This window comes from Alligator mississippiensis, chromosome 16 (genome assembly GCF_030867095.1).
Source record: "Alligator mississippiensis isolate rAllMis1 chromosome 16, rAllMis1, whole genome shotgun sequence".
Lineage (NCBI taxonomy): Eukaryota > Metazoa > Chordata > Crocodylia > Alligatoridae > Alligator > Alligator mississippiensis.
Window position 1 is genome coordinate 16,889,360 of NC_081839.1, and position 22,688 is coordinate 16,912,047.

At 51.2% G+C, this 22,688-nt stretch overlaps 3 long non-coding RNA genes and 1 other non-coding gene across 4 annotated transcripts in view; 2 read left to right on the plus strand and 2 right to left on the minus strand.

The window, feature by feature from the left end:
- LOC132246418 (uncharacterized) overlaps positions 1 to 7,275 on the minus strand; it is a 28,703-nt gene extending 21,428 nt beyond the window's left edge. Inside the window, exons 1-2 of the long non-coding RNA XR_009457659.1 lie at positions 7,191 to 7,275; positions 4,715 to 4,823 (exon numbers count right to left, since the gene is read on the minus strand). This is a non-coding gene — a long non-coding RNA (uncharacterized LOC132246418). The remainder of the gene's footprint in view (positions 1 to 4,714; positions 4,824 to 7,190) is intronic.
- A 199-nt stretch (positions 7,276 to 7,474) lies between these two features.
- Positions 7,475 to 10,992, plus strand: LOC132246479 (uncharacterized). Its single transcript, XR_009457803.1, has 2 exons — positions 7,475 to 8,312; positions 10,405 to 10,992. It is a non-coding gene; the product is annotated as an uncharacterized LOC132246479 (long non-coding RNA).
- On the minus strand, positions 10,256 to 15,175 carry LOC132246478 (uncharacterized). Its single transcript, XR_009457802.1, has 3 exons — positions 14,892 to 15,175; positions 10,905 to 11,149; positions 10,256 to 10,825 (listed from the first exon to the last, which is right to left on the minus strand). It is a non-coding gene; the product is annotated as an uncharacterized LOC132246478 (long non-coding RNA).
- TRNAT-UGU (transfer RNA threonine (anticodon UGU)) lies at positions 12,816 to 12,887 on the plus strand. Its single transcript has one exon. It is a non-coding gene; the product is annotated as a tRNA-Thr (tRNA).
- Positions 15,176 to 22,688: the final 7,513 nt, after the last annotated feature.

Here is a 22,688-nt window from a genome sequence, read left to right on the forward strand (position 1 = left end):
CAGCTCTCAGAGGCCGTACAGTTTAGGGACATGGTTGTCATGGGGGACCTAAACTACCCTGACATCTGCTGAGAAGAGCAGTCAGCCAAATCCAACCGTTCACCTAACACAGGAAGTATATGGTCCCACTGGACTTGGTGTTGGCTATGGGGGATGACCTGGTAGGGGAACTACAGATTCGTGGTCACCTTGGGGACAGTGACCACCACTCAATCAAATTAATCATACGGCGTAGAGTGGGTAAGATAATAATAGGGTGGAGGTGCTTGACTTTAGGAAGGCTAACTTCAGTGTGCTCAGTTTAACCAGCGATGCACTGCAGGAGAGGAGTATTGGCGAGATGGGAGTCCAGGAAGGGTGGTCGTTCCTAAAGGAAGTGATCCTTCAGGCACAGAGGGAGATGATCCCAGTGCGAGGGAAAGGGGAGAAAGGGGCCAAAAAACTTCCTTGGCTAAACACAGACATCCAGAAGAGCCTAAGGGCAAAAAAAAAAAAAGAAGGCATATAGGTGGTGAAAGCAGGAGGAAGCTACCAAGGAGGAGTGTATTTACTTGGCCCGCACTTGCAGGGTGGCAGTTAGAAAGGCCAAAGCAACTACAGAGCTGAGGCTGGCAACACAAATTAAAGACAATAAGAAGTCTATTGTCAGGTATGTAGGGAGCAAAAGGAAGGCGCAGGGCAGCACAGGACCCCTACTGAAGAAACAGGAGCAATTAGTGACAGACAGGGGGGACAAAGCTGAGCTATTCAATGAGTTTTTTGCCTCAGTGTCCTTGAACAAGGGTCAAGATCAGTCTCCTAACAGGTTCTTAGATGGGATCAGAGGGATACCAGCCTACCAACTGTCAACGCTGACGTGGTGCAGAGTCACCTGGATGGAATGGATGTGTTTAAGTTAGCAGGCCCAGATGCGCTGCATCCGCGAGTACTAAAGGCATTTGCCGGTGTCATAGCAGAACCACTGGCACGGCTGTTTGAGCACTCGTGGCACTCGGGTCAGGTCCCAGAGGACTGGAAAAGGGCCAATGTGGTCCCCATTTTCAAGAAGGGGAGGAAAGAGGATACAAGTCATTATAGGCCAGTCAGCCTCACCTCCATCCTTGGAAGTCTTTGAAAATATTAAGGATCATATTTGTGAGGGTCCAGCGGGAAAAATAATCGTAGAATCCTAGAAGTTGGGTCAGAAGGGACCTTGGAGATCTTCAAGTCCGACCCCCTTCTTGGGCAGGAAGAAAACTGGGCTCAAATGACCCCAGCCAGGTAGGCATCAAGCCGCTTCTTAAAGACCCCCAGGGTAGGAGCCAGCACCACTTCCCTTGGAAGTCGGTTCCAGATCCTAGCCGCCCTGACCGTGAAGTAGTTCCTATGGGTGTCTAATCTAAACCTACTCTCCAACAACTTGTGACCGTTATTCCTTGTTATCCCAGGGGGCGCTAGGGGAAACAAGGTCTCCCCCAAACCCTTCTGGTCCCCCCAAGTGAGTTTATAGACAGTCACCAGGTCCCCCCTCAGCCTTCTCTTGTGAAGGCTGAAGAGGTTCAGGTCCCGTAACCTATCGTTGTAGGCTCTGCCCTGCTGTCCCCGGATCATGCGGGTGGCCCTCCTCTGGACCCTCTCCATGTTGTCCACATCCCTCTTGAAGTGGGGTGCCCAGAACTGGACACAGTACTCCAGCTGCGGCCTGACCAGCGTTGCGTAGAGGGGGAGGATCACCTCCTTGGACCTACCTGAGATGCACCTGTGGTTGCATGATAAAGTCTGGTTAGCCCCGCCGACCGTACCTCGCACTGTCAACCCATGTTCATCTTGGAGTCAATAATGACTACAAGATCCCTTTCTGCCTCCGTGCTCTCAAGAAGGGAGTTTCCCATCTTATAAGTGTGCTGCTGGTTACTACTGCCCAAGTGCAGCACCCTGCACTTGTCAGTATTGAAACGCATCCTGTTTTTGTTAGCCCACCCCTGCAACCTATCCAGGTCTTTCTGCAGTCTCTCCCTCCCTGCTAACGTACCCACCTCTCCCCATATTTTAGTATCATCAGCAAATTTGAACAGATTGCTTTTCGCCCCGTCATCCAAATCGTTGATAAAGCAGGGCAACCAGCATTGATCTGTAGCAGGTAGATCATGCCTGACTAATCTGGTTTCATTTTATAACCAGGTCACAAAATGCTGATGCAGAAGTAGAGGTGAATGTTGTTTTTTGGGATTTTAGAAAGACCTCCGATACCGTATCTCATCCCATTCTCGTAAATAAATTAAGAGGCTGTGACTTAGAAGTTTACACAGTCTGGTGGGTGGCAAATTGGCTTGCGGGTCACACCAGAGAGTGGTAGTAGACGGGTCAGTATTGACCTGGGAGGATCTGGGTAGTGGGGTCCCACCGAGCTCAGTCCTCAGACCTGTACTCTTTAGTGTCTCCATCAGTGACTTGGATGTGGGCGTGAAGTGTCCTCTGTCCAAGTCTGCAGATGATACTAAATTGTGGGTGAAGTAAGCACTCTGGAGGGTAGGGAATGACTGCAGGCAGACCTGGACAAGTTGGAAAAGCAGGCTGAACACAACAGGACGCAGTACAAGGACAAATGAAGAGTACTGCACCTAGGACGTAAAAATATCCAGCACACCTATTGGCTAGGAAATGACCCTCTCAGCAGCACAGAAGTGGAAAGGGATCTCGGAGTCCTAGTGGACTCCAAGATGAGCATGAATCGTCAGTGTGACAAAAACATCAGCAAAGCTAACTGCACTTTATCGTGCATCAGCAGATGCATGACAACTAGAACCAAGGAAGTGACACTTCCCCTCTATGCAGCACCGGTCAGACTCCAGATGGAGTACTGCGTCCAGTTTTGGGCACCATACTTTAAGAAGGATGTGGACAGCTTCAAGAGGGTCCAGAGGAGAGCCACTTATATGGTTAACGGTTTACAGCATAAGCCCTATGAGGAGAGACTAAGGGACCTGGACCTCTTCAGCCTCCACAAGAGAAGGCTGAGAGGTGATCTTGTAGCCAACTACAAATTCATTAGGGGGGGCGCAGCAAGGAACCGGAGATGCTCTGTTCACCAGGACGCCTCTTGGGGTAACAAGGAACAACGGTCACAAACTGACAAAGAGCAGATTTAGGCTAGATATCAGGAAAAATTTCTTCACGGTAAGGGTGGCCAAAATTTGGAATGGGCTTCCAGGGGAGGTGGTGCTCTCCTCTACCTTGGGAGTTTTTAAGAGAAGGCTGGATAGGCATCTGGTTGGGGTCATCTGACCCCAGTGCTCTTTCCTGCCTAGGCAGGGGGTCGGACTCAATGATCTGTTGAGGTCCTTTCCAACCCTAGCATCTATGAATCTATTAATTTATGAATCTTGCATTTGAAAGCTTATCTAACTTAATTCCAACCACGCAGTTGGTCCAATAAAAGTCACCACACCCAAAAAATCCTTTCCTTTTGCATACTTCCTGGATTGTCTCAGTTAGAACACTACTCTAAACAAAGAGTGCTCAACCTTTTTGTCCGGTGAGACGGATGGGCAGTGCCCAATCCATATGCAAGCAGTACACAATCGAAGCCCATGGAGGGAGGAAAGGTAGGGGCATAAGAACCCAATCCATCAGCAATGGGCGGGGAGGGGGGTGCCTCACCAAAGGAAAGAGTTTAGACAGGTGAGAAACCGCCAAATTTCCCAACTGTGGGGAGCCCAATGGGGCAGATATCATAGCTCCACAGGCTGCAACTGGCCCAAGGACCACAGGTTGAGCACCCGTGCTCTAACACTATCATCAAAAAGCTATAACAATATTTATTATGCTTGCAAGCCTTGAATCCGAACACTTACAGCTGGGCTCGCAGGAAGATTCTAGCTATCCCACGCTGCCTGACTCCCAGGGAAGCTCACTAGCAAAGAATCCACCTCTCCCACCTCTTCCCCTCCACCCCCAATCTCTCCCACTGTCATCTTCTTCCGAGCTAGCCCTTAATTCCACACACATCTAGCTTGTCATTCCCCAGACACATAACCTTCATTCCAGCCTGCCTGCAAGTTACCGCTTGGGTGACTGGAGGCAGCAGGCACACGTGTCTCTGCACACACATCCCCATGGCCTGCATGCACCCAGGCAGGGTCCTGGGAGTAGCACCAATGGCTAGATGCAGGTAAGTGTATGATCAGTGGGGGTTGGAGGTCCGGGACTTGGGGACTGTGTGTGTGTGTGGGCAGGGGGGATGGGTACCTGCCAGATATGGGGGAAGATAGCCGGGCGCCAAGGCTTCATCAGGGCAGGGGGAATGGGAGGGGTAGGCGCCTGCCCCTTCAGCAAGAGAAGGAGGCATCGGGGGGAGCTGCATAGCTGGGCTGGTGGCACTGAGCTGGTGCTCATACTTGTATGGGCAGAGCAACTGGGAGACGCTGCTGAGGGACGGGCTGGAGGGACGGCAGCCCCAGACCAGGGCAGGGGGGGCCACCACAGGCCTCCCCTCCTCCCTCCAGCCTGTGCTGGGGCTGGACTCTCTCCGCTGAAATCCGCATGAACTGCGGGACTTCGGCCCGAATGGCACAGGGGCAGCTGGGGGCTTCCTTTAGCAGGGCTGGGGGAAGGCAGGTCGGGACTGGCCACTGATCTTCATAAATAGGTCCTGGTACAAAAAAAGTTGAGAACCACTGTCCTAGACCTCCCATCTCTTTAACGGGTATTTATTTCCTTGCCATTGTACACCCACCTTTTCTCTTACATTAGCATATCACTTCATCCTGCCAACTGAAGCATTTGGATGGTCTGTCTGGCTGCGTCTCTCAAGTCATACATTCCTGAAACTGTCCTGCTTGAACCTGAGATGATAAAATAACACACTACCTATTACTTTACAGTTCTTAATTCCTAGATGTTTAATTTTTTTTTAAGTTACAGTAATCAAAGTTTCAAATAAGTTAAGAGCTATGATGCTATGCGATTGCCAGGTCAAGGTTAAGTGCAGTTTTAGTAAAAAGAAAACCCTTCTTTCTCTAAATCAAATTTGCTTAGTATATAAGGGAACAGGTGGAAGAAATGGGGTGGTTTTTTTCATCCCAGACCTACACACTGCTCCTGAATTTAAAAGCCAAACTGACCTCTTGCCTATTTCTACATCATGACAGGTGGTAAAAGAAGATATTCTCACAGAATCGTTTTTCAGATTTTGTTCTGTTCAATCACTTCCCCAAAGTCCCCCCTCCATGTGTTTTTCCTTTTTGGTCCAAATCCTCCAACCAAGAGAGAAAGAGAATGGTCCCAAGGCTTAAAATTGTAATTCATCAGCATGAAGCTCACGTGTGTTTGCACAACAACCAGTGCAATCAGTGGGCTAATGTGGCCTACAAACAGTACCAGAATAAAACTAACCTGTAAAAACTCCAATATCCCATGCTGTATCTATTAAGTCTCATTTCCTTTGTTTCGTTTACTCTAGCTAAGCAAACGAAGTCATAATACTAGACTGATTAGCTGCTTTAAAGGTAAGACGTGCCTTAGCTTTGCTGTGTATTTGTAAAACTAGTTTCACACCACACTTCTGCAAATGATTATGCAAACATTTAGCCTCATGCGCTAATAGTCTTACTGAGTTTAACAGCTCATTTGTCGAAAACTATGCACACACAGACTTCCAACCCTAATTTTCAATAATTCTGTTTAGCTTTGAGAGCTTTGAAGCATGGAAAGTTTCATTCAAGAAGTGAGAGTTTCTAGTCAAGATTTTTCCCCTCCCCCGAAATGCAGGAGCACGTGAAATCAGATTTTACTGTCAGTATTTTTAAAGCATAATTACAACTGCTATTGCTAAATGAATAGATCCTATTAGAAAGGTAAGCCAAGCAACTTCCTATGTCAGGGAGCAGATATGTAGTAAATTAACTGGAATCAAAGTGGTTCCATAACTTCATCAAGCACTTTCTCCTTTCTCTTCCTATGTGCATGCGTGACCATGCAAAGGGTGTGGGAAATGATGTTTCAACCCTCACCTAGCCAGATATTGTGCCTATTTAATTAAAATTGGTTTTAAAAAGTTATCAACACAAGCTACACCGAGAAAACCACCTGTGAATTGGTGTGCACTAGCTTAAATTGACCAGATTGAGTAAACCAGAGTTAAACTGGTTCAACTTTTTGTGTAAGCAAAGCCAGAGGCATAACCAGGAGCGTCAGTGCCCGGGGAAGACAGCACCGAGCGCTGGAGAGGGAGGTGAGGAGCGTCGAGTGCTGGAGACTCCCTGAAAACTGGCAGTTTGTTCAGTAACGAACTAACTGCAACTTGAGGCCTTTAGGCCTACGGTGAATAAAACAAGGAGACAATTTCAGTCCTACTTAATGTCTTCACTGGAGCATGTCTGAAATCAGTCCCCATTAACAGGCATGAAAAAGATATCCAGTTGCTATTGAAGATGCTGTAGAGAAAGCGATCATCGTGGCTTCCTGTACCTAGTACAAGGGTTTCTCAGCCTCTTTCGGCTCCAGGCGCCCTTCTGCAACTTGCCTGAGTTTTGTGGCACCTGCTTTTCAAAACTAATTTCAGTCATTTTTTCATTATGAAAAATAGTAGACTGACTCCCGCCCCTACTCACTCACTCGGTGTGTGAGCCCGTGCAGCCACGTACATGCATGTACGTGTGTGTGTACGTATATGCATGCACACGCATCTGCATGTGTAGGTGTATACACGCAGTGCACCTGTAGCATATAGGGTACAGCGTGCGTGCACGTGCATACTGCGTGTGTGTGCATGCAGGTGTGCGCAAACAGGCAGAAGTGTATGTGCACTCCACACGCACTCTTTCCACGTATGTATACCGACATGCACACGTATGTGTATACGTGTACAAGTATATATGTGGATATCTACACCCCCGCCCCCCCTACAAACACCCGTGGGCAACCCCTTGCAGCCGAGGACGACCCTCTCTCACAAGGCCAGTCCCGGTCCCGGACTCCAGCGCAGCCGGGCCAAGTGTCTGCGCGGCGGGGGGGGCGGGGGCGGCTCTGGAGTGCTGACCAGACACACCGGGTTGCTCCTGTTCCCCCCCCCCGCCTCCTGTGGCTGTGCAGAGACCCGGCCTCCATCGGGGTGTCGAAGCTTCCTCCGCCTCCTTCTCCTCCGCCACTGCTGCCCGTGACACACCCTCCCCCCCGCGTTTCCGGGGCGACGGACGCAGTCCCGGCCCTACCGGCAGCGGGGGGGCGGGGCCTGGGCGCGGGCACGTGACTCCCGCTTCCAGCCGCTCTGGCCCGTTCCCGTCGCCCAGCTAGTGCTGCGCTGCGCACGCGCGAACCCCCTTACTCCTCCCCCCGCCCCCCTCCCGCTGTTGTGATGCGCAAGGTCCCCATTGGCCGCGGCGCAGGTGGGCGGGGCGGAGAGGCTGTTGAACCCCCCTCGTGTCCTGTGGGCGATGGACGCGCGGGGGGCGGGATCAGGGGTAGCGGTCGGTCAGGGTTGCGAGAGGGGTGTCGCTCCATCTGTGCGTGGGAAGAGCTTCACCCACTCCTGCAGCCTGTGAAGAAGTGCGTTCACGCTAGGGTGCCCTCCCCCACACAGCGGACTTCAAGTGACACCCGGGCACTTTTCTTCGCTGCCTCCCAGCTTTCTCCTTCCTCCTGGTCCAGGGGTTCTGGTGTATGAGCCCTGAGTTGCAGGGAGGAGGAGTGCATTTATGGCTGGGGAAGCATTCCCTACCCTCCTCCCTGACCTCGCCTTTCCTCACCACCACATCACCCCTCTCCCAGACCTGCCCTGCCCAGTGGGGTCTGCAAGGACCTGCTTCTGCCACCCCCGGAGCCTTTTTGGCCTGTTTTGCTTTTCAGCCTGTGCAGAGCTGTGCCCCGCGGGGTGCGTGCTGCTCCCCTGCCCTCCTCCCCTTCGCTGGATTCTCTCTCATGCGTTCCCTGCTACTAAAGCCCAGAACTGGACGTGCCCCCCCTGCGGTTGATCTCTGTGTCCTCTCCCGAGCTGTGCAGTGGGAACAGACCTGGGCCCACAACCTTTCCAGGGCAGATCTCTCTGTGACTTCCCAGCCCCTTCCCTTTCTAAATGCTCCACCACAATCCAGAGGTTGTTGCTAACCCTGGGAGCAGGACGGGGTCTGATCCACCCACCCTGCTGCTGCCTGACTGGCTGCTCCCACCCCTTGTGCCCTCTTCCCACAGCAGGACACGGAGCTGGGTGAGCCAGCACCACAGCGTGAGCAAGTCTGGGCGAGCAAGTGGCAAGTGGCTCAACAGGTGCCCCAAGCCAGCACCGTCTGGCCTGTTCCTGCCCTCACCCACCACAGCCACCCATCGGCACCATGGAGGTGAGGGGGGAGTGGGGGGCAGCCTGTGCATGGTGCCAGCTCCAGGGGGGTGTCTCCCCACCCTTGGGAGAGCAGGTTCTCCACACCAGTGACAGCACCCCTGCCAGCATCCCTGCAACATGCGGTGCTGGGGCAGGTATTAGGGTCAGGACAGGTGGTGTGTGCTGGGCCTGGGGTGGGGCATTGGGCACCATCTGTCCAGCCAAGCATGGGGGAATCAGGCTGTTTGTCCCCTCTGAGGGTTGATGGGTTGCACCACCTTGACCTTGTGCAGATGCTGGTGTCTGTCCCAGACCCAGGGGCTGTGGTAGCTGGCAGGGGGTGTTACACCCTCACACCCACTGCAGGGAGCACTGCAGAGGTGAGTGCACATCCAGAGCCCGGTCGGGGAGGTTATATTGCTCATGCCATGTAGGGGCAGGGGAGTGTTATGCCTGCATGCTTCTGCAGTGGGTGCTGGGAGGGTGGGATCTGTGTTCACCTGGGGCAGATGTGAAGGGAGCCAGGGTAGGGAGGGGTGATACCTCATTGCCCTGCAGGGGCATCATCACTGGGGGGCACAGCTCCACTTGGGGTACGTATGAGGCACACCTATAGGGGAGACTGGGGGGTCCACACTTACGTGGGGCAGGTGTGATGGGGCTGTAATGGGGCAGAGGGTGCTATACCATCATTGTCCAGCAGGGGGTGCTGTGGGGTGCCTCTGCTCACCTGGGGCAGGCTGTCATGGGGTAGGGGGATGGGTGGACCCCCATCTCTTCCTCTCTCTCCTACTTGCACTCCCCAGCCCTGTGCCCAAAAAAGCCCAAGCCCCACCGGTGACCCCCCTCCCTGCAGCCCCGGGGCATCTCCAGGGGGCTCGACTCCGTCCCAGGGATTCCTCCTGAGCACCAGGATGGGTCTGACCCCCTGGTCAGACCAGGACAGACTGGGGAGCTTTGCCTGCCTTCGTACTGTGATCCTGGCCTCTGCCTGGGATCCCTGGGGTGTAGATTAACAACCTGTCGCAGCATCCAGCGGACGAGCACCGTGGCCCCCTGCTTTTCCTGGGGCAGGATCAGGTGCGATGTCTGCTGCGGTGTCAGGCTTGTGCAGTTTGGCTAAGAAGTTGGATGCTGGGTTTGTCTGGGCTGGTTTGGACAGGGCTGATGCTGACTCAGGCGGCGGCTGGACTGGAGGTGACCTCTGCAGGCCCCCTCAGCCCCTCTCTTCTAGGATTTCCATGATGCGAACGTCCCCTAGAGCCGCGGCTCCCAACCTTTTTAGACTGCGGGCTGGCAAACCGCAGACCGAAAGCAGATCCTTTCATAGATGCAATTGCACGGACATTAGGGCTGGGGGGACCTGGTAAGATCACCGGGTCCAGCCCCCTGCCCCGGGGTAGGAAGTCAGCCAGGGTCAAAGGATCCCAGCAGGATAAGTGTTTTGTGAAAGTGTCCGGAGTAGGTGATTGCACCACGTCTGGGGGAGCCTATTCCAGGCCTTGGGGGCTCGGATAGTGAAGAAGTTTTTCCTTATGCCACCCTAAAGCAATCTTGCAGGAGTTTGTGACTGCTGGACCTTGTCATCCCCTGGAGTGGCGGCAGCAAGCGGGGTGGCGGCAGTGGAGGTGGGGGTGGCGAACACTGCCCGGTGGTTGGCAGCAGTGGTGGTGGCCAGCAGTGATCAGAGGGCTGGATCGGCACCTGGCTGGGGGCGTCTGGCCCAGCGCTCTTTGCTGCCCAGGCAGGGGGTCGGACTCGGTGATCCGTTGAGGTCCCTTCCCACCCTAGCATCTATGAATCTGAATTAGTGCTTCAAGTGTACCATTTTATCAGCCTTCAGACCCATGAAACTTCACATTGTGTCAGGAGAGCACACTGCCAATCTCCAAGGTGTTTAGCGCGTGGGCACTGCTTTATAGTTACTTTTTTAAATGTCTGTATGAACTGGTCACCTCAAGCTCCCCAAATGACTTTTTATTCTGCTACTTCACCCCCCTTTTCCAAACGAGGCCATGGAGCCTCTCTAACAAATGGAGCATGTCTTTCACTCTTCTGTGACAAAACGGGTTTGATCTGATCTTCTTATGCCGCTGCTCCTGTCCCTTTAGTAGGACACCGAGAGGGCACCGAATCATCAAACCCGGGACTGGAAGAGACGTCGGGGCCGTCCAGTCACCCCCTGCTCGAGGCAGGATCACCCCTACAAACCCGGCCAGCCAAGCATCGACCCTGCTCTCACGCCTTGGCAAGCATGGAGATTGCACAACTCTCTGGGTAGCCCGTTTCCATGCTCACAAAAACCTAAAAAAATCACCCTCATATAGTGCGAAAGGTCTTCTATCGAACCTAAATGTCCCCTGCTGCAATTCTTGATTTCCTCTGAGTCTGTTTCTGTGGCTGAAGAAAACAGGACACGTCTCTGTCCTCTCCATGGCCACCGCTCAGGGATTTGAAGACATCGAGCTCTCGAGGACTAATCTCAGCACACAGTCGCTCAACCAAGATCCGTCCGTCTTCCAGTCCGTTCATCTAAAACGAAAGAGATAGTGCCGTTATGGTTAAGGAACCAGGCAGGAAAGGTAAAATGAGGATGGCAGAGGAGCACTACCTCAAGGCGCAGTAAGCATGTGATATCCATGAAAGATCCTCTTCAGCCGCAGCTCTGGTGCACAGACAATAAATGGTGTTTGTTAGGAGCTGTTGTTGGAGTCCCTTTCCTCAGCCGCTGTCACAGTGCCCTGGAGGGAAACCCTGGCAGGGTCCAGTCCTGGTTGGAGTCCCTCTTTGTGAGCACCATCAGGTCGTGTGCAAGCCCAGCCCTGTCTCACACCTGGAGGCTGACGCAGCGTGTCTCTAGTGGGTTATGGAATAGAGAAAATCCCACACAATTTACTGATTCATTTCGATGCACTGGCTGAGGGAGTAGTTAGCTGATTGCACGATTTCACAAGGATTACACACTTAATTCATACAACACAATTTTATTTTAAAACTCTTTGCTACGCATATAACACTGCTTAGCTTTAAGAAACACCACAAACATTAAAAACACAATAATTACATATATCAGAAACAATGCTCCAAATGCACTTCCTTCCCAAACAATGCTATAAGAATTAGTATTACAAAAACTACAATTACAACTAAAAGTTGAATTTGAATCAATACTATTATTTTTCATATTATACTTACAATCCTAGAATTCTGAGAAGGCAAACACCTAAATATGGTTTCATTCCTCAGTAGTACAATTTAATGGGTTGGCCTCAGTAGTACGGTTCAATGGGCTCACCTCAGCAATACAATTCAATAGGCTGGCCTCAGCAGTGATAGGACTAAGTCCCCTTCCTTCAGTCCCTTTCAGGTGCTAATGAACTGAAAGCTGGCCCGTGAGGGTGTCAGCTGGACACCCAGCCGGATTCAGAGGGATTCTGTTCACTGTGTGCTGGTGTCTGACTGCAGTGTAGTGTTACCTTAATGAACTGATTCCTGGCATATGAAGGTGTCAGCCTGTACATGCTGATCAACCCGGCTGGGTCAGGCATGTCATGTTAGTGTGTGTGTGTGCATTTGACTGATTTAGTGGCGTGTGTGTGTGTGTGTGTGTGCGCGCGCGCGCGCACATTTGACTGATTTAGTGGCTGGAGGAACCCAGCCCCACTGAAACGGAGTTCTGCAAGATAGCTCCATTGTGGGTGAGGACTTGCAGAAGGCAGAGATACAGCTCCGTACAGAAACACAGGTAACACAAGCAGCACATTGATAGAATTGCAGAGACCCTAGAAATGTACCCCTAATAAATGAGCACACCCCAAAGTGACAGGCAAATCTGGTAACAGCTGGGATCATGGCTGGAAATCCATTTTGGGCCACCCCACACCATCTGGGCCAGGCAAGACACTGGTCATCAATTCAGTCTGTAATCTCAGCCCAAATGCCCGGTCCTTAGTCAAGCGTGTATACTTAGTACCATGGGAATGGGGGGCTGTTAGTTGGCAGCCTGGTATGAAGAAACCACGCTCTGGTCCGGGCCAGACTGGTAGGTGGTGTCTGGGAGAGTCCCCCGGTGCCATAGAGGCATGGTGTGGGGTGGCCCAAGAAGGATTTCCATCTCTAATCCCAGCCCACAAGGAATTCCTTCCTTGAGCCTGTCTACTTGGTACAGTGGGGATGGGGGAACTGGCCCAAACAGTATTTGCAGCCGTAACCCCAGTCCAAAACCAGGTCCTTATTTGGGTCCATGTACTGAGTACAGTGGGCATGGGGGGGCTGTCAGTTGGCAGCTTGGCACGCAAAAACTGCACTTTGGGCCAGGCAAGACTCCGGTTGGGGGGTGTGGGATAGTATCCAGTGCCACAGAGGCATGGTGAGGGGTGGTCCAAAGGGGATTTCCTGTTGTCAACCCAGCCCAAAACCCAGTTCCTTATTCAAGCCCATATACTTAGGACAGTATTTGTGGGGGCTGCCAGTTCATGGCCTGGCACAGCCAAACCATGTCTTCAGGCAGGCAAGAGAGAAAGGGGATGTAGCTCAGTGGTAGAGTGTGTACTTTGTATGTATGAGGTCCTGGGTTCAATCCCCAACATTTCCACCTTTTCATGGGGAAGCAGGGCAGGCCCTACAAAGACAGGCTAGATGGCCTGAACCTATTCAGCCTCCACAAGAGAAGGCTGAGGGGAGAGAGCCAAGGGGGGATCTGATGGCCATTTACAAACACCCCAGGGGGGACCAGAGAGAACTGGGGGAAGCTCTGTTCCCCCCAGGCACCACCCAGGGTTACTAGGAATAACACCCTCAAATTGTTAGAGAAAATGCTCAGGCTGGACATCAGGAAACATTACTTTACACTTAGGGCTGCCAGGCTCTGGAATGGGCTCCCAAGGGAGGTGGTGCTCTCCTACCTTGGGCGTCTTCAAGAGGAGGCTGGGCAGATATTTGGCTGGGGTGATATGATCCTGGCACCCATTCCTGCCTGAGGGAGGGAGTCGGACCTGATGAGCTGCTTAGGTCCCTTCCACCCCCAAGTACTATGATACTATGACTCTGGTCAGAGATGACCAGGAGAGTCCCCTGGTGCAACAGGGACATGCTGTGAGGTGGCCCAAAACAGATTTCCAACCATAATCCCAGCCCAAGATCCACTTACTTACTCAAACCCACATATTTAGTACCGTGGCTGGGGGGAGCTGTCCGTTGGCATCCTGGCAGGGCCAAACCAGGGCAAGCTGTGGTCAGAGATGTCCAGGGGAGTCCACTGGTACCACAGAGTGATAGCGTGGGGTGGCCCAACAAGGATTTTCATCTCTGATCCCAGCCCAAATCCCAGTTCTTTATTCAGGCCCCTGAAGTTAGTGGCATCTGGGCGGACTATCAGCTGGCAGCCTGGCACAGCCAAACCGTTTCCTGGGACGGGCAGGACTCTGCAGAGGTAACCAGGAGAGTCCCATGTGCCACAGAGGCATGGCGTGGGCTGGCCCAAGAAGGATTTCTAGCTGTGATCCCAGCCCTAAATCCAGGTCCTTATTTGGGTCCATATACTCAGCACAGAAGCTGGCACGCTGTCGGTTTGCAGTCTATCACGGGCAAGCCGCGTTTTGGGTCGGGCAAGACTGGTGAGAGACGTCCAGCAGAGTCCCCGATGGCACACAGGTCTGTCATGGGGTGGCCCAAGAAGGATTTCTGGCTATAATCCCAACCCCAAAACTAGTTCCTAACTCATGCCCATATATTTAGTACAGGGGCGGGGGGTGTCAGCTGGCAGCCAGCACGGCCAAACCGCACTTTGGGTCGGGCAAGACTGCGGTCAAGGTGCTTCGGGAAAGTCCCCTGTGGCACCAACAGGCTGTTTGGGGTGGCCCAAGAAGTATTTTGCCCCATAATCCCATCGTAATCTGACCTTTATTTAGGGCTCTGGACTTGATGAAGAATATTATTTTGCATATTAATTAGCAAATATGCAATGAAATTCTCTCTATTCAAAATGTGTAATTCATTTGTAACAAGCTTTGATTGGGTCTAGATTAGCTTTGAAAAGGGAACTGGGAATAAGCAACCACCTTCAGCCTGGCAGGCGGGTTGGAGGAGCCGGGGCCCCGCAGGCAGCTTTGGGCTTCTCCCCAGCCCCCAAAAAAGCAGCCAGAGATTTATGTATTTATTTTTAAAAGGATTTTTACCTCCCCAGAAACTCACCCCCGACACAACCAAGAAATGCACGGAGGGCGAATTGCAGCGGGTGACCCAGACTCAGAGTTAACTGAAGAAAAGGGGAGGGGAAAAGAAAAGTCGTTCACCTCCATCCAGCGCAGAAAACACACCGGCTTTCAAAAACAGGAATGCTATATAGCCAGTCACGATAATGACAATACTATATAAAGAATAATTATGATAGAGTAGTACCGCAATAATAGTGATGCCCAGCCCAGGGTTTCTAGCGCCCACGCAACTGTTTTGGAAGCTGGATATACAGAGCACGTTTTTCACGCCCAATAATGTTAAAAATCATCTTATTAATGTAACGATGATCATGCACCGCTAGAATGAGAAATAATTAGAATAGTAAGCAACATGAACGTTAATTAGTAATATGTAAACGTACGGTAATTAGTGAATAGCCACGTGTAAAAGGTAACACTAAGCATCCAGGAGGCGCTGAGAAGGGGGGTCCGCGGCTGTTCTGGGGCTGGGGTCGGGAGGGAAGGAGCAGGCGGCCCCGGGGCTCCCGCATGCCGGCTCGGGGCACGTGCAGCGCCGCGTGGGCGGGCGGGTGGACGGCTCCGCGCTGCCTCCCCGGCCGTATCTTGAGCCCCTGCCCGAGCCCGGAGCTGCGCTGCGCCTCCCGCCGCCGCTGCCCCCGGGCCGGAGCGCAGCGCTCCTCCGCGCCCGCACAGCGGGTCCCACACACGGCGCAGGCGCCCTTTGGCCAAGCCACGCCCCGCGGGTCGGCAGGTAGGGGGCGGGGCCAGGGAAGGGGCGGGCGCTTAATCTTTCCATGCCGGCGTTCATTGGCTGGGAGGCGCTGCGCGGGCCGGCAGTCGATTGGGTGCGGTGGACGCCCGTCTGGGCTGAGAGCTTTTAAATACGACTGTAGCCGCCTTAACGCGCCACGCGGTCGGGGAAGTTGGTCACGGGCGGATGTTAGTGCCGCGCCCCGGCGGCTCCGGGGCAGTCGGTTCCAGATGGGCTCAGGCCTCCAGGAGCAGAGTGACCAAGTGTGTCCCCAGCGCTTGAGCGTCGTCCCCCAGCCCTGCTGCAGCAGCGCGGCTTTGCGGAGGGTGCTTTCCTTCATATATCCATTGCAAAGTACCTTTTGAGTGAAGGAAGCATTGTGGCTTCTGTAAATCATCTGTATCAAGCATAAACGTAAAGCCAAACTGCACATTCAGATCCTAGTAATAACACTTCTTGGACATGATAAATCGATGGACGAAGCAAGAATTCAGTCCCTGAAAAATAGTGCAAAGTAAAACCCTTAAAATATACATCATAGGTTGGTAACAATGTAAAACTGAACATAAGTACTTACCAAAATAAAAGGAAAAAGCAGATGTATATTGTTACTTGTGTGGAACCGCCACGTGCATAAAAAAAATGACGTAAAAAACTCAAATGCAAACACGACAACTTCGAACGCACAACCACGTTCAAAGACTTAACTGTACACGACTGAGTGATGGGTGTTTGGAGCAATGTTTCTGGTGCAAGGTTGAGGCATGGAGCAGGAATACGATATCTGGTTTCCATGTGCATGTGCATTTTAACGACACTAAGGCCCCAGCAATTTCAAATTGTCAAGACATTTTTTAGGCTCTTCGACCTGTGTTAGACGGTGTATGAAATCTATCTCACGTACCCCGATGAGGCTTCATGTACCCCCTCGGTGGTACGTGTAACCTGGTTCAGAACCACTGGTCTAGAACTTGATTCTCAATCGGGGGCCGCAGCAAACCCAATTCACAAGAGAAAACTAGACATTTCAAATGGGAATCTGTAGTATTAAAAACAGCTCTGCCCTGCCTGTGGCGATTGATCTTTCAATCAAAAATTATTCTTACTTATGTCAAAAAATGAGCGAAAGTTAATCGCTGGCATCCTCCATGGGGGGCCTTGAGTCTGATGGCCAGTACTTGGGCATCTAGTGTGTGAGGTACTTCAGATTGAGATGAGTTTCACAGATCTTCCAAGTAAACTTTTTAGAAATTTCTTGTAAGCTAGCTTGTGATATCATACCCCGCGATGGCATGAAAACCCAGCAGTCCGTCCCTTAGTTCATCACAGCACTCCACCTTGTGCACAGCAATGTATTGTTAGTTCTTGATGGGCTTGCTCTCATCCACAGCTCACTGCTGAGACGAGGCCAGAATGCAATCACTAGCAATAGGACATCGGTGTCACTGCTTGTTGTTGTGGAAAACACGCAGCAAACTTTTGGGTCAGGTCAGCAGAAGCTTTACTTGGATAGAGCTACCACATTGTGACAATGACTGTGTTATATCCTTCTGACTTTGCTTCAGAAAGAAGCAAGATCACGCGGATGCCTGCCACCTCTTGTGTGGAGTGGAGGTGGGCCGTGTTTCTTGCAGTTGAGGAGGCAGCATAACCATCATTACCAAAACTGACTGTTAGTTCTGTGTCACCACATAATGTTTGCTGTAAGCGTTCCCTTTTGAGGAACCTAACAAGTGTTTGCATGCCTTGTTTTCCTTGGATTCAATCACTGTTCTCCATTGCACAGGCAACATGACGTCCTTGCTGCTATTTCCAATTCTTATTTTCTTCCTTTCCAACTCGACACTTTCTAGTAACATCCTTGATCAATGGGTCTTTGTAACAGTCGAACACAACATCTACCCTGCTGCAAGGTTCCTTGAACTTGGACACGATATTCACCGCAAAAGCATCCACGTGGTCTCCAAAAGTCACTGCATCCTTGGGTTTTCCCATGGCCTGAACCACAGCCACACCATCAATCACTACACATTTTGGAGTCAGGGCTTCTTTCAAACTTGGCTACGAAATATTCTCTTCCAAAATGGAGAGTAGTTAAGCTTTGTTTGCTGGTCTCAAGTTTCCATTTGTTGTAGCCAGTGATAGCAGTACAGTAGAGAGTTCTTGCCTCAGGAGGTTATCAACATCCATAGATACAAGTAGGCGTCTGAAAAGTTCACGATCAGCTCTGATGACTGAGGTCTGTTGTTTTGTGTTTTTCTGTTGCTAACTGTACTGGAAGCAAGAGTTTTTAACTTCGAGATTGGTGCATGTATGGTGACAGCTTTATGCACAAGTTGATCAGCAACAAATGTCTCTAAGATGTTTTGTCCTAACTGCTGTGCATTTAGCACGCCTTGTATAATTGGTTCTTGGGGAATGTCACCAGTAGCGAGGCACACCAGCTCTGGGGATTACCTGTTGAACACTTGGAATAACTGGAACTTAGTAGACAGCTTTTTAACATCTTCCTCATCCCTTGTCTGTGCTTTTGCCTGTCCATGCTATAACTGCTTGTGCTGCAAAGAGCATTGCGTAAGCGTTGCAATAGCTGGCCTGCTTAGTCCTAGGCCTTGACATATTCTTTTTTCCTGCTCGCCTAAGTGGCCTTTTTGGACACCTACAGTGTATTTTTAGTATTTGCACATCCAGAGGCACTCTGGCTCTGGGTGCATAGCCACACACATGTGGCTGACTATCCAGACATTTTGCATCAGATGGCTGTTAGATCCCTGACTCCATGCAGAGCCCAACAACTGGGGAGACGACAATCCAGTTGTGCGTGGATCCTGTTTGTCACTAGCCAGAGCAAGCAGGGAGCAAACACCAGCACACATTGCTCACAACAGCTTTATTCAACATGGAGCCAGCTTCAGGCCAGGTCCCAAAAAACACAACCAACTGGGATCTTGCACTGAACAGCAGGGGTTTTTTACATTTTACACACCTTGGTTCATGCCCATTAACATTTCCTCCACCTTGGTTCCTCCTTTGTTCCACCCATATCTCCTCCTATCTCAAGCTCCGCCTCTGTTTACTTCATTAGCATGCAATGACCTATGCATTTCATGTATTTACATTCTTGAGAAAAGCTGCTCACAGCAATACGTGCTGCCAAACAGTGCAGTGAACCAAAGTGCATGATTCAAGAGATTTGGGAAAGAGTGCCATGTAACGTATTCACTAGAACACGGCAGTAGGTCACGTTCTGCAAAAGCTCTCTTCAAGGCACCGTTATTTGGGATGTCAATTAGTGCCATGTGGAACGTGTCAGGAGCATCGGTGGCATCCGCTCCAAATGGATTTGCAAACAGCTTCAACTCATCGCTGTGTTCCCTGAAATCCACAAATCTTTGTTTGAATTCATCCAGCAGACGGCCGATCAGTGCAGAATACTTGTCATGGGTCACAGTCTCAGCACATCTTGTTAATAGTATTGCTGATGAAGTGGCGCTGGAGGGGATCAGGCCACGGGTCAGATGCCCAGCTGGAAACATTGAAAAGGGCTAGCTGAACGAGATGAGGGAGGCAGAAGGAACTTGATGAGGCTGGAGAGCCTTGGTAGCCTGGAGGAAGGCACTGTTTGTGTTACAGCCTGGAGGGAGAAAGGCTGAGTACTGTTTATTAGCCTGGAGAGGGAAGAGGGAAGTTTTTCTGTTTGAATTCCTTTGCTGAGAAGCCTTCAAATCAAGGACCTGGTTTGCAAGTTAGAAAGAAGTGTGGCTGACTCAAGTGAGATGTGCTGGTAGAAAGCACTACAGCTCCCAGTGTTGAGTGTCTTCATAACAGACTTAGTTGTGCAGGGAAAACTCCGGTTCCGGTTTTGGAGGTATTGTAGAGGAAGTAGTAATATGGGAGTACGTCTTGGCCGTGTGGAACAGGGAAATGAATGGTGGATGATGCCTCCGATTCCTGGCCCGGTTGTGAGGAAGACGATGGTGTTGTTGGCTCTGACAAAATAGGTGGGGAGAGACTGAGGAAAGAAAAAAAGTTCAGTTTTGGCCTCGTTACTGGGTAAATAAAGCAGTCAAACTTATAATAAGTTGGCCCAAGTTGGGAGACTAGATTTGAAGGGTTGTTGACTGTAACCATGCTGATCTAAGGCCACAGGCAGACAAGGTTGTTTGGGTGGAAGGCGGCATATCTTTTATTAGACCAACTAAATTGATAGCTTAAGATATCACATCTATCCAAAGAACCTTGTCTCTCTAGATTTGAAGGCCCGTTCTGTTACAGGGGTAAAAACCTATCCCAGATTGTATGCTTTGTGTGTCCACAGCTGGCATTTGTAAGGCTATTGTTTCGCGTCCACGCCATGCAGTTCTCATGCTAGAGAGTCTACCTGACACATACACCTCCTCCCAAATTTTCCTACCGTGTACTGGTATTCTCCATTCCAGATGTCTGGCAGTAACATCATGACGCAAAATAGGTTGTATACCAAGTTCTGCAGTTTTTCAATACAGACAATTGGAAATTTTCTGAGCCAAGAGTTTCCTTAAACATGGTTGTTCATTAAGCCCAACGTTTCATTTTAAAAAGTCAAGGATTTCTGTGATATCTTTTGTTGGGCCAGTGCATAGTTGGCAGACCTGTTGGACAAGCCTTTGGTCATGGAGGCTAGGGACAGAAGTTATAAGTGATTGGAAACCAGTTCAAATCTGTAACACGACAGAAGTTCAGTGCACATAAACTGCTTTCAAAATGGCCAAAACTGGTTTAAGATGAACCTGGATGAATGTAATATCAGCCTGAATTTATTTAGGTGAAATTGGTTTACTGAACTTCTCTCCCAGTTCCCCTCCCAATTCAAGTTAACTCAACCCCCCCTGCACCCCGCTACCCCCCAGGGTGAGAGGGCTAGCCTTGTGCAGGCTGTCTGCTCCAGCCAGGCAGGGAAACATGCCGTAGCTTCCCCCGGTTTCTGGCCTGAGCACTGCAGACATACGGCTGCATTTCCAGAATCAAAATGAACACCTGTTCACTTGCTTATTGGTTCAGTCTAATCTGCAAGGTTGAATCGATTCAGCCTTGCAGTTTTGAACAGTCTTTTCTTGCCCAAGTGCCCTTCCTCAGGTCGCATTTTAAACCTGTCCAGTTTGGCCCAGTCTGGCTGAACGCGTAGCGACCCTGCCTGGATTTCGCAGAACAGAACTCGGGCTAGGAGGGATCTCCTTAGGTGACCTAGTCCAACCCCCTGCCTGAGGCGAATCGTCCTTATCTGAGCCCCCCTATGCAGATCCATAATGCAACCTCTCAGTAAAACTACCCCCAACCCTGACACCACACAAGCCATAAGGCCCTAACCTGCCATGGGGGACGTGGCGGCCAATGTCCTGCTTCTGCAAAATGTTAATATGCACTCGAGAGATCTCCCATGCCCCCTAATACAGAGGAAGGCAACCCTCTCGCGCCCCCATCGCCCCCCACATACCAATCTGACCATGGAATCAAATTCCTTCCTAAGCCCAAATAGGAGTCGGTGTGACCGTGAGCGGAGGGACAAGACCCTCTAGGCAGAACCCACCAGCTTTAAGCTCCAGCAGGAGCACTGGCACGCCCCAGCCAAAACCCCCAGCCTTGACTGTAGCCAACACTCAATGCCTCTGAGGAAGGCTTCCAAAAATCAAACAAAGCCTGACGCACATAGCAGAAAGGGTGGGTGAGGGGGTAGTGGGGTGGTGGAGGGATTCCCTCCCAGTCCCATGTGGCAACCAGGAAAGCCCAGAAGCCGGGGAAATATCCATAATAGAACGAGGCATCCCTGCACCTAGATCATTCCTGAGCCGTGGTGTCCAGCTTCTTCTCGAACATCTCCAGTGACAGGATCCACAGCTCCTCCAGGTGTCCGTGCCACTGTCTCACTGCTCTGAGAGTGAAGAAGATTTTCCTGCTATCCAAGCTAACCTTACTTTTCTGCTGTGTCAGGCCATCTCTCCTCCCATGACTTGCTTACCATCTTTGTCGCCCACCCCTGGGCCCTCTCCAACTTCATCCTTGTCACAACGTGGAGCCTAAAACTGCACACGGTGCTCTAGACGAGGCCTGACCAGCACTGAGGAGAGAGGCACCATCTCCTCCAGGGTCTTGCACCTAATGCTTGTATTGATGAATCCCTAAACTTCATGTGTGCAAGAGAAATGCACGGTGAAAAGGAGTTCCCGCCACTCATATGTAAATTTGTTCCCCGCTATTGGCTAGTTCTAAATTATTCCCACATGGCGGCTAGCGATTGGCCTGCTAGCCGTATGAGAGGCTTGAGTGGTTTCCACCCAAGTTGGAGAACTCTGAGGAGAACCCCGCAAGGGAGAACTCTGAGGAGGAGAAGCAGGACTTCACATCCATCTTGTGAAGAACACTAAGCGCGCTGCGGAGTTGATCAAACCCAGCGTGTGCTTAGAGGAGGATACCGGGGCCTGATCAACCTCTAGCCTCTCTCCGTCGCCATACGATCCCTCGACGTACCCTTCCTTGCGCACTCGTCAGGAGTCACCTTTCGGACTCCCATTGTGTATCCAGAGCTCTAATCCAGATTGTTCGTGTTTGTAACTGTAACTTAAGCGAAGTTTTCTCCTGCCTGCACCGCGACCATCTACGGTGTAAGTAAAATAATCTTTAATCAACCGCTACGAGTCCGTGCCTAATTCTAGTCTGTCGTGCTGCCTCTCCCCGGCCCATGCGCCGGGGCTGCTGGCCAGAGCCCCGCGTGCCGCGCGCCCCCGAACGCCTCGGACCGCTCCTGGCCTGCACACTTTGCACCAATTCAGGCCACTGGTCCACATCCTATCACGCCCCGTCTTTAAGTGCCTTTTCGGCAAGATGAATATGCTTAGCTCCTTCATCCTCTTCTCGTATGATTTGCTTTCCAAGCCCTTTGATCTTCTTTGTCGCCCGCCTGTGGGCCCTCTCTAACTTCTCCACATCCTTTTAAACATGCGGAGCCCAGAACAGCACGTGGTATTCCAAGTAAGGCCTAACCAGTGCCGAGTAGAGAAGCCTAACTATCACTATCAGTCCCCGTGACTTGCACCTACTGCTTCCGTCGATGCGTCGAAAAAATACATTGGTCTTCTGTGCAGCTGCATCCCACTGCAGACTCGTATTGAGTCTTTGATCTACCAGGACTCCCCAGTCCTTCTCCTGAGTGCTGCCATCCAGCTAGGTGTCAAATTCTGAATTGGTATTTTGGATTCTTCTCCCCGAGGTGCAGCACCTTGCATTTGTCTGCACTGAACTTCATCCTGCCCGTTCCAGCTCCGCTTTCCAATCTGGTGAGATCCTTCTGAATTGGGCTCCCCTCCTCCAATACTTCATAGTCCTTCCCAGTGTTGTGTTGTCTGCAGATTTGCTCAAAAAGCTGTCTTTGCCAGTATTCACATGATCACTGAACACACTGGACAGCACCAGA